Here is a 12,465-nt window from a genome sequence, read left to right as displayed (position 1 = left end):
CCAGTATTAAATCTAAAGCTTCTCAGCGGGGGTGGTACCGCCCAGGGGGCGTTCAGGGAACGTCGGGGCCGCATGGAAGCAATACTTTTGAAAGGGGGCGTTGAGGTGTTCTTGGGGGGCGTTTGTTTTGAGTTGAAACTTGCAACTACTTGCAAAAGAATGTGGTCTGCAACATTGTAAAACCTGCCAGTTTCCACCAATGAGACTAGACGAGACGGAGTATCGTTTCCATACTCTTTACTTCAGTGTTTCTGTCGCTTCCTGTAGCAGCTTCATGCTGCCTTCACGGGAACGGGACGTCAGAGTTTCATCTATAACATTTCACCAACATGGCGTTTACTGTGTCAACTCAGGAAAATGGACGCTCTCTTCCTTGGTATTCCCCGTGGAGGAAATTAAGAGTTTCTTCCTGTTGAAAGCATTCATTTCTCCCGAGGATAACGCTGTGTTATCGCCATGGTTACAAATTTTTTTGGGTTGAGGCGCTGGATGTTTTGTATGGATTTTGAAAGCTTATCGTTAGCCAAGATAGGAAGGATCTGTTTTGCTGTTTGCTGTTGTTTTGCATACTGTGAATGACATGGTGAAAGGAGACGCCCTGAATCACCTTGCCATGTATTTGGTACCAAATTAAAGGGAAACTTGTGGGGTTTTTTTATGGAAAAACTTGTGATTGTCAATCTCTTTTTATTTTTGAGATATAGCTGTTTGTTTGGAGTGAGCAATAAAATGCTGATTTAAGTGAGAATCCCCAGTGAACTGCAGCAACATTCTAGAGTTCTACTGGGGTCTACATCTTAAATAAGTCTATGTGTGGCAGGTGGCACTGAGTAGAAAAGGGGAGGTGCACCAATTAGCAGGGGGTAGATATAGGGCTACCTGCAGGAGGAACGCAGGTTGCAACGGTTGGTTCAGGCCGGGGGAGTGAGGCAGGTGCACACCTCATTCCATGCTGGCCTGCAGGGAAGACAGGAGTGCAGGAACAACGGACCTGCTTCCCTTTGTTCGGTTGAAGGTGGCTGGTAGTCTGTAGGACATAGATCGACATACCAGAGCATCAGTGGTCCACTAGCTGCTCTTGCCGTTGGACTTTTTCGTTTGTTTCCAGTTTGTTTTTGGGGTTTCTTTTCCTGTCTAGTCCGCCCTGGCAAGTGTGCTGGTAGCGGGCAAAAATATATGGGTATTGCCCTTGGGGTGGACTAGTTTTCTTTTCCTGTTTTTTTGTTTTGGTTTGTATGTTTTGTTTTGTTCGTCTGTTTACTTCCCCCACCAACAACTGTACTTAGCTTGACTCCCAGCCAGACCGTCAGGGCAGGCTTAAGAGGTGGCGTGGTTATTAATCATTTGCCGTGAAATTAATCACGTGTGTAAACCCTGGAGTGTGTTAACTAACCTAGCGTGCAAGACTTATTGCCTACAGTGTGCACTGGTGTGATGTGGTGGAACTCAGCCCTGCCCTGTTAGCGATAGCTGGGAATAACAGCGAGGAGGTTAAGGTGGGCGAACTTAATTTGTAAAGCCTGCACCAAAAAAAGAATGTTTACTCTTTACCTCCGTGATTGTCATTCATTTTGCTAATGACTTGTAGCGGGTGTAACATATGAATAAAAGGAAATGTGAAATCCCAAAACATGGGACATTTACCAGGTTTAATTTCTGGAATAGCACAAAACAATGTCAGACCACCCTCCATTCAAAAATCTGCTAAATTAATTCTGCCCTATTTAATGCCAAAAAGTTGCTGCACATGCTGCATAATATGTGACATAGGCTATGTGACATATGTGACCCACGTAAATCTGTTATTTGGCATTCAATTACATGCTTTGACACACTGTGGGGAGTATTGAATTTTGCTGTGTTGTGTGTTTCTTGCTTGCTACTGTATTTTGTGTGTACTGGTAGTTTAAGGGGTTGGTACCTGTATCAGTTCCTTTGTAGGGTTTTGCTGGCTGTACACTAACAATTATATTTTGTCAGACTGAGACTCTGACTGGCACCCCGGCTTAACCGCCAGCGACCGCTACATAAAAGGTGTGTCTCTGTCTGTAGTGTCTCTCTCTCTGTACTGTGTGTGTGTGTGTGTGTGTGTGTGTGTGTGTGTGTGTGTGTGTGTCTGTAGTGTCTCTCTCTCTGTATTGTGTGTGTGTGTCTGTCTGTAGTGCAGGGACGCTGGAAGTCAGTCAGAGTTGGGGGTGGTGAGAGAAAGTCTACATAATGACATCATATTAAATGCTGCGCAACATTCATGATTTTTGTATTAATTTGAACGGCCAACATTTTACACCAGTTTTAGAACATTTTACACTACAACAGACAGCAAACCTGAACACCAACATGCTGTATGTCAAAGCAGCATAGTACCATATTCAGCTATGGACAGTTCACACACGGAATGCAGGTTTATTCCTAATCAGAAGACGATTTATTGCTGTGAGCCACAGTGTCAGAAAAAAATAGCAATTTAAAACAAATTTCCTGCATTTCTACACCAACTAACCTCTTGGATTACGTCAAGAAACGTCAAGTTATATTACTAGATTTCAGCATTGAGGTACTTACATTCATGATTTTGCATAGGCATACTAACCTAAAAAACACATTATTGGGAATCGTGAGAAAGTTTCAGAGCGACAGACACAGAGCGTCCCCGTAACCATAGCAACTCACTCTCACTCCTGCCTGAGAGGAGAGGGAGAGACGCAGAAGAGCCGCTGACTGAGACTCTGAGCAGCATGCATGGGAGTAAATTACGATATAATACATTTCTGTATATTTCTCACTATTCAGATGGTGTGAATACCTCTCTGCTGCTCGGTGCTGCTCTGTCTCGTCTGTCCGTGCGCTCTCAGTTGCGTGAGTCTCTCGGTCAAGGCGTGAGAGTCGGCAGCCCTGTGAACTCGCCTGACATTATTATGTATGAAACGGACAATCAGATTTATTTACTTATTAACTGAAGGTGCCGGAAACGCCGCTCCGGATTGTTCCGCCCACTTTAACTCCTGCCTGTAACCAGTGAGACAGGAAATTGAGAGACAGGGAGCGAGCTACATAACGAATCGTCCGGCAGCACCACCACGCCAAGTTTCAAACAATAAACACACAAAGCATCGGAAATTTACAGTGTGACGGGGCTTAGCCTTGCAGTTACAGCCCCCCACCAGTAGGGGGTGCTGCAGCCCCCTCAGCACCCCTACTTCCAGAGTCCCTGCTGTAGTGTCTCTCTCTCTGTATTCTGTGTGTCTGTCTGTTGTGTCTCTCTCCAGCTCTCTCTGTTGTGTGGGTGTAGGTTGTGCGTATGAAGGATGTGTTTATTATAGTTATGTATTATAGTTATGTGTATGAAGGATCATGTGTTTATTATAGTTGTGTGTATGAAGGATCATGTGTTTATTATAGTTGTGTGTATGAAGGATCATGTGTTTATTATAGTTATTTGTATGAAGGATCATGTGTTTATTATAGTTATGTGTATGAAGGATCATGTGTTTATTATAGTTGTGTGTATGAAGGATCATGTGTTTATTATAGTTATTTGTATGAAGGATCATGTGTTTATTATAGTTGTGTGTATGAAGGATCATGTGTTTATTATAGTTATGTGTATGAAGGATCATGTGTTTATTATAGTTATGTGTATGAAGGTGATGCAGCTGAAATGAAAGACTGAGTTCACATGCTTTGCTGAAGCTTTATTCAATGGCACAGAGAAAATCACAGCAATCAGCCACCAGTGTAAAAATACTAACTACTAAAAAGGTTTCCTAAAAGTTGTATTCCTGTTAACAAAATCACTTTGAGTGTTGACAGATTTTCATTTCATGTATCTGTGATATCTGGGACATTTTGGATATCTTTGATATAGTTGCAGTAGGTGACACTTTGAATACATAGTGTCTCACTGTAATTGTGTTTGTTTAAGAAATATTGATAATAATAATAATAATAATAATAATAATAAACTTTATTTGTATAGCACTTATTTTAACAAAGTTACACAGTGCTTCACGAAGAACACACTAATAGTTAAAACAGTAAAAGTTAAAACAGATAAAACAATTTAAAACAAAATAAAAGAACGACAGCAAAATAAACCAAAGATTTAAAAGAGAATAAACTGCTTGCAAGCCTGATTTCTTTAGGGAGGGTTTTTTCCAAAGCCTTGGGGCCCTGACAGCAAAAGCCCGATCCCCTTTGTCGAGGACCTCGACCTCGGGATAACTAATGAAGGCTTATCTGAAGATCTTAGACGGAGTTCCTACGCAGGACTGGAGGGTCTGGAAAAGTATTAAAAATTAATTTGATCATTTCCAGGTCTTGAATAGTTTGGGAATTTGAAAAAATGTCTGGAAAAAGTATGGAAAATGTTGCGGTTCAGGTCCGATACACACATGATTCTAGCTTTTATGTTGTTGTAGAGCCACTTTGAGTCCACAGTGTTTGTTGATGTGAAGAATAATGTTCAGATAGAGGGACGCTCTTATTACCCAGCATGCATCAGCATGCATTATATCAAATACCCACCAAAATCAAATCAGTCAAGAACATAGGGTCTGGGAAAAATATGGAATTTTTTTAATTGAAAATGTGTAGGAACCCTGATTAGGTCACGTCTAGGAACAGAGCGGGTTAAGAGCTCTGAGATGGAACTGGGTCTAAACCATACAATGCTTTATACGCATGTTATTAATAAAATTTCACAAAAATCCTGAATTTAAGTGGAAGCCAATGAAGGGAGGCAAGAATGGGAGTGACATGAGAACCACGATTTGACCCAGTTAACATTCGAGCGGCTGTGTTCTGCACAAGCTGAGGTCGAGCTAATAAGTATTTACGAAGAAGACCAGAAAACAATGCATTGCAGTAGTGTAAGTGTAAGAAAAAATAAAGGCATTGATAACCTTTTCCAAGTCAGATACCCACTGGGATGGAGGGAAGGATAAAATCATAAACCTCAGTGTTTTTGACCAACTGCAGGCTGGGCAGTATGCTAATATTAACACATCTAATGAACCAGTGAAATGGATATTCATTACAGTTTTTTCTGATTGCTTAGGCACTATCTTTGAAACTACAGGCTATTTTTGCAAAACTCTACACACTAACCACAAAACCTCACACCAACCCAGCAAAACATCATACATCTCTTGCAAAAGCAAAAAAATTCTTGCAAAACTCTTCAAACTCTTTTAAAAAAGTGTGTTTTTGCATCAATACAGTTCACACAAACCATCATTTGAATAAACACACGAAGCACCAACTACACACTGATAGTACAAATGAAAAACACTTGTGGCTTTTGCTTTTTCTGTGTGCAGGGCAATAGCAGTTTGCAATAAAGTTTTGTCACACATGCAGCAAACACACATACACACAGGTATCCAAATGTGTAAAGTATGGATGTGTATTCCAAACATAACACACTATCAATACAAATAAGGGGGAAAAGTTATTTACATTATTTTCTTTCTCAAAATGTTCTACAGTAACACTCCTCAAACAACAAAAGCGCAGTAGAAGAAAACAAAAACATTTGTGAAAAAAAGAAACGCAAAAAAATTAGGCTAAATCTCGCCCTCTTTGTGGGTCTGGACATAAGTTTACAGTGTCGCTAGAAGTGTGTTATGTATTACAGTAAATTGCAAACTGAGTGTAAAGCAGTGAGTTGTGTTTACAGTTTTACAAAAAGTGTGTTATAAAATTACAAACTGAGTGTGAAGCAGAGGACGTGCATTCTGTTTGGCTCACTTGGTAAATGAACTGGCTACAAGTGTTAATGGTTTCAGAGATAGTGCTTCAAGAATCACTGTTAGTGTTTAAGCATTCAGAAAAAACTGTAATATGCAGATTATGTGATTTTATGCACCATTCTGACACAGCTGCACCACAAACATGTGATTTCACTATGTGAGAGAGGCACCTGAACACCCTACAGTGTTTCAGTTGTTAAAGAATATGATTTTGCTGTGAGGCACCTGAACGCCCCGCAGTGTTTCAGTTGTTAAAGAATATGATTTTGCTGTGAGGCTCCTGAACGCCCCGCAGTGTTTCAGTTGTTAAAGAATATGATTTTGCTGTGAGGCACCTGAACGCCCCGCAGTGTTTCAGTTGTTAAAGAATATGATTTTGCTGTGAGGCACCTGAACGCCCCGCAGTGTTTCAGTTGTTAAAGAATATGATTTTGCTGTGAGGCTCCTGAACGCCCCGCAGTGTTTCAGCTCTTACACATTATGAGACATTTGTTTAAAATACACTTTTTATTTGGTGTTTCGAATCCCCTGAATTGTGGAGTTTATTAAAATGAAAATTATTGATTCTAAAAAAAATACTCAAGTAATATACTCACTGGCTTTAGTCCACCAATCTTTAGAAGGAAGATCTTTTAAGACATTGCTGAAAAATACACATTTTCATACAGAAATAAAAATTAGCAAATTTAATTTGTGTAAAATAATAAATAAATATAAATAAATTACACTTTAACATTTTGTTGGTTATGGCTCTGGTTATTGGTAATACTAATGATAATATACATACTGAGATCAAAGAATACAAAAACAAGCAAATTAAAGAATGAGTAAATCAAATAAATTCATGAATAAATCAATATCTTTTCATTTATAAATAGTTAGTGCTTCATTGATTCTGTTTAGGTTATTTGTATATGAATAAATTAATGTGACCAGGGAGTTCTGTTGTAGTGAAGGTAACTTACCTCTGTATGTACTTGCAGTCATAGCCCTTATGTCCAATGGCTTTTCGCAGGTTTTCCAGAGAACGGTGCTCACAAGTGTTTTCTTTGCTTAAGGAAAATGTGCATTTAATAATGAGATTGACTACTGGAAAATGAATCACAATAACACAGTAGAATATAGTGTTTACATTTACATTTTAGTCCAAGGGACTTTCAGGTGCAAAAGCATCAAATTTGTAAACTGAAAAACACGACATGTAAAGCTTTCACAAACAATAATAACCATAGAAAGTGCTGCAGTAAATGCATATGTTTTGAAATATGTAACAAGGCAGTCAAAAGGAACTCCCATAACCATAAAGTTTTAAAGAGAATGCTTAAGAAAAAGCAGGTACAGCTGACTAAATTTGTGTTTCACTCTGATTCAAAATCTCACACAATTAAGCACAATGACTCTAAATATTCACTGTAGTTCTATTCATTAACATTCCAACACTGTGTTTAATGTACTTACACCCCCTCCGGGTTCACCATTAACACACGCAAGACAGTCTCGGCCTTTAAGTTGGGCACTTCATACTTGGCAAAAAAACTTGGAATAAATAAAAAGGAAACAAGCACAAGAAATGTGTCATTTTGACTTAATGTGGATTACTGTTGGTTATCTCTTCTTACACACACACACACACACACACACACACACACACTTGCACTTCCACTTTTCTAACCCCAGCTCAAGAGTTACATCATTCCAGGTGAACCTGATTTACCTTTGGGTCCTGTACCCCTCGACTCCATTCAGTAACACAGTGACGGTACCTGATGCTGTGCTTGCCAACTGTAGAGTAGAAACACAAAACATCAGATTATTTCAGCAATATCAGCTTAATGTCCCTGTCAGGCAAATAGGATTGTAATAAATTTAGCGAGTGGTAACTCTGACTCCAGCCAAAACCTATTATCTATTACTCAGATTCAGTGATGGTATGGGATGGCATGTAAAATGTGTACAGTAGGTGCTGTTTTCCTTCTGCAGCTACTGTAGCTGCTAATTAGTTCAGAATATATAATTTGCACACTCACCTCAGCTGAGATCCGGGCCCAGAATATACTGGATGGATGTGGAACAATATCTGCTCCAAACACATCTACAGGAGAAAGAAGAGAATCATACCTGATTCTAATCACACAGGTGTGTGCTAGTTCTCTTACCTGCACAGGTTATGTAGCGATACCAGGGAGACATTTGGAGAAAGCCCACAACCTTTCTGTTGCTTTCTTGAATCAACACCAAATGGCCTATCACAACAAGTGGCCATAAAAGTGTCGATTTGACACAATCCACAGCTCCAAAAGAGTGGAGTCTGCTAGCAGGGGATGTCTCCCCAAAAGCTCTTGGGGATTAACAACAGGATACTACCACAGCAAAAGAGGTTTGGTACTCTCTCACACATTCCAAAGGTAAATTAACGACCATTATCTACCAGTTCATCAGTGTGAGACGGACCCAGGAACACTTAATGAACCACACACATACACACATGGGAATGGGAGAATGAGAATATTCCTCCTTTCTTTATCCGAAGTGCAACACTGTTCTGAGGAATTAAAAGGGACAGTCACAACTGTAAGAGACTGGAATACACATTGTGTCATCACTGAAGAACCAAGAGCTGTTTCTTTACCCTCTCCAGGGCTTCACCCACTCTTCCCCTTTACAACAGGACAGCCATAAATCCTCCCACTCTCCACATTCTTCTTTAAACCTACTTTCAATCCTATACTTCCCAAAATGTCTTTAATGAGTTTATTATGCAGGTTGAAGTATATGCTAAATGTGTTAACTATATATGTGTTGAAGTTGTTTAATTAGTAGTAAGTTGTATGTATACACAATGTTGTCTACCTTATTCGAGGAAATAATTGCAATTATATCACAGTGATTCCCAGGGGAGCACACTCTCTCTCTCATTTGCATGGTACCACACTGCCACCGTGTGGTCATTTATAGCTATGATATGCCAGTATAATATCGACCAAGTTTGATTGTATTAAATGGTTAAATTGTCTTTTCACATTAGTCACACAGTTTGAAACACAAGTTACATATATGAGTTAACTTGGTGAAGACTTTATAGCCACAAATTAGCCCATGAAGGTTTATTTGATGTCCTTATATTGATGTGCTAGCTATATAAGTTTGAATGTAAGTTCACAGGTTTTTATTATTTCGATCAATTGACAACAGTAATTGGTGGAGATGTAAAATACTGGCGTATTAATTTAAAAGAAATCTTTATTAAGATCACGTAGTAATGGATCCCAAAATAAAATAGACTAGAGGAATGGTTCCTCCTGCATTCATTTTCCCCCCCTCTCTCTCAGTTTGGGGTGAAATCTTCTCAAACAAAGAAATTAATTAGTAAACAAGGCGTAACAGAAAAACAACGTGAAGCATGATTTGCATGGCAAACCACACCTGAAAATTCAAAGAGCTATAAAACTTTCTTATCTTATCTTATCTTATCTAATCCTATCTTTTTCCACAGTTCAACATTCCGCCCTCGCCAAGAAACCTGCTGAAGCCAAGATCAACAATTTAGCTGCAATTCGACTTTAGCTGAAACTTAGAGTTTGAACCTGGAGTTAGAAACGTCTTCTCCAGATGAACTTAAGAATCGCTTGCAAGAAGTTTGCAAGTCTGGTTGATTGATCCATACATATCTCCATTTACTGCTGCCAATTCTTATTCCCACATTTCATTATCATTTCCCTTTCATGCTTATTTTGTTTCATTGCATTTCATGCCTATTTTAGTCTATAGTTTCAGTGTTTCATTCTGGTGATCAATATACAGTACATGCCTTATATTGCTTATCTCATTGAATATTGTTATGCTTGAATAGTTAAATAAATACTCCCATTTATTGTAGAGAAGTTGTCATGTGTTTCCTTACTTGCAGAGAAAAGTATCCCTGAACTGAAAAGATTTCATGATCTTTAGATTGATTAAGTAAAGTATAAGTAAAGGCCTAATTTCTTTCATTTACAAAGGTGGTGCCCCTACGAGTGTAATTTGATATCTTGCTCAAAATATTCATATTTCCATACCTTTACGTCATTCTAAATTCAGTATTTTCGACTCTACACGCTACAGTTACCTGATTCTAATCACATGGGAAAATGCCTTAAATGCTCTCACCTTATGTTTCTAACTAAAGAATCAATGCTAGGAGCAGCCTGTATGTTTTACATTGCTCACACTGATACTAATTTTAATATTACCGTTGCTGTTTTCTTTTCCCCACCAAGTTTTGTCGTCTAGGATACCATATATGGTCTGCGAAACATGGACATAGGTGTCCTGATTATCCAGGAAACTCAGCAAACCTTTGGTTCCACTGTACAGCAGTACCTAAGAGACAGCACAAGGAAGAGGGCATTACAGGCAGTGTGTCTTAACAACACATGAACACATGAACACTGGTGTGATGTTTGATATTTCTCACCTTGTCCTTTGGTATTACAATGGACTCTGCTTTGACCAGGTCGTTGTAATTTTCTGGTTCGACAGATCGCTGATGCTTGTTGACAAAGGCACTGGTGAACGTCTTCCAGAAGGTGTCACACCTTTTTTTTGCACTGGATTACATCAGTACAGTAAAATAATTTAATTCATTAGATTCATAAAGTGAAGTAAAAACATAATGAATTAAAACTGCAAGCAGTGATGAGCGGGCCCTCCCTCCGTGTGCAAGTCGGGGTGTGCCGCAGTCGCGGCGTCGTTACCGGACACCGACCGGTCGACGTGGCCCACACCATGAAAATTCCATGTAAATCATGTGGCGATTGTCACACAAGGCTTACTTCCTGTCGCCAGTAGGTGGCGCAATGACTGTGACTCCCAATTGGCTTGTATATGTCCTCAGGCCTGGACTGTTGTCCAGCATGTGAAATCTGGTGCAGATCGGACAATGTACGCTCAAGATCACACAACTTCCTGTTTCCAGTAGGTGGCGCTATGACTATAACCGAATATCAGAATGTAGATGTGTTCAGGCCGGGACCGTTATCAAACCTGTGAAGTTTGGGGCAGATTTGACCATGTACAGTGGCGTTACAACCCACTTCCTGTTTCCTCTCGCCAGTAGGTGGCGCAATGACTATAACTGAATATCGGCATGTAGATGTCGTCAGGCCTGGACACTAGTCAAACGTGTGAAGTTTGGGCCAGATTTGACCATGTACAGTCACGTTACAACCCACTTCCTGTTTCATGTCACCAGTAGGTGGCGCAATGCCTATGACTCCCAATTGGCCTGTAGATGTCCTCAGGCCTGGACTCTCGTCCAGCATGTGAAATCTGGTGCAAATCGGACGATGTACACTCAAGTTATGGCAGCTTCCTGTTTAACGGCGAAACATCGAAATTCGCCGCGCCGCCAGGGCAACGCCGTGTGACGAAAACTCAAGCTTTTGATAAGTTTTCATCGTCGAGGGCTTTTACACACGCTGACTAAGTTTGACGTGGATCCGATCAACCGCCTAGGAGGAGTTCGTTAAAGTACGACCCCTGCAAATTCACACAGCTTCCTGTTGCCAGTAGGTGGCGCTATGACTATAACCGAATATCAGCACGTAGACGTGTTCAGGCTGGGACTCTCATCAAACGTGTGAAGTTTGGTCCAGATTTGACCATGTATTGGCCAGCTACAAGCCACTTCCTGTTTCGTGGCGAAACACGGAAATTCGACGCCTCGCCACGCCCACGCCGTGTGACGAAAACTCAAGCTTTTGATAACTTTTCATCGTCAAACTCTTTTATACACGCTGACCGAGTTTGACGTGGATCCGATGAGCCGCCTAGGAGGAGTTCGTTAAAGTACGACCCCTGCAAACGCCCAAAAACGCCCAAAAATGTCACAATCAATTCAAAATGGCCGACTTCCTGTTGGTTTTAGGCGCATGGTACCACCAGACTTTTTTTTAAGTCTGGACATGATACACGTGCCTACCAAGTTTCGTAAGTCTAGGACAAACGTACGGCGAGGGATACTCCGTTGAAATGTTGTAGGGGGCGCTATCGAGCCGTTTTGCCACGCCCATGCGCAAGACCAATAAAATATATAATTTTTCACCACTTCTGACGCGTGTGCAAAGTTTTGCAACTTTTCGAGCACGTTTAGGCCCTCAAAAACGCGAGCAAACAATAAAAATAAAAATCATGACTAAGAACGAAATACAATAGGGCTTCGCACGAGATCGTGCTCGGGCCCTAACTAGGTTTTTCGCTAATATTGACAAAAAAATCAGAATTGCCCATTCACCTCTACTTCCCATAATAGATGTATTGATGTAGAGTAATACAAAAATCAAAAGCTAAATACAACAAAACTTTTTTAAATGAACAAACATGTAGTGAGAGATACCAGGCTGTTCATTTCCCATTACAGCACCGTGACATCATGTCTACATGGTGTAAATAAAATTGTATTACTGTTAAAAGTTGGTGGCAAAACTGGTTTGCTGTTTATCTACACAGAAACTAAAATATTAGGTGCTTAATTTGCTTGTCTGTGTTTATTTACATAGGGCACAATGCACTCACAGCAAACTGCAGTAGTGTCTGAGTTCAATCTCAGAATTTCTCAGTTTTTTCTCAGGTATTTAGCCCCCTTCCCCTGGCTGTGGGGGGGGGGGGTTGAGATTAATTTGTCTTTTGTTCCATTTTAAAGTTAATTTTGCTTTGCTTTGAGTAACATATCTATAAA

The 12,465-nt window shown here is 40.1% G+C and overlaps 1 long non-coding RNA gene across 1 annotated transcript; it reads right to left on the bottom strand.

Moving 5' to 3' along the window:
• Positions 1–4,101: 4,101 nt before the first annotated feature.
• On the bottom strand, positions 4,102–6,771 carry LOC139656072 (uncharacterized). The gene is made up of 3 exons (XR_011696086.1): positions 6,716–6,771; positions 6,347–6,393; positions 4,102–4,277 (listed from the first exon to the last, which is right to left on the bottom strand). It is a non-coding gene; the product is annotated as an uncharacterized lncRNA (long non-coding RNA).
• Positions 6,772–12,465: the final 5,694 nt, after the last annotated feature.

The sequence above is a fragment of the Centroberyx affinis genome, unplaced genomic scaffold (assembly GCF_046629955.1).
Source record: "Centroberyx affinis isolate AG114_WGS23_722 - 3 ecotype Tasmania unplaced genomic scaffold, CSIRO-AGI_Caff_v1 ptg002379l_1, whole genome shotgun sequence".
NCBI lineage: Eukaryota > Metazoa > Chordata > Actinopteri > Beryciformes > Berycidae > Centroberyx > Centroberyx affinis.
This window is presented reverse-complemented; position numbering and strand designations above follow the sequence as displayed.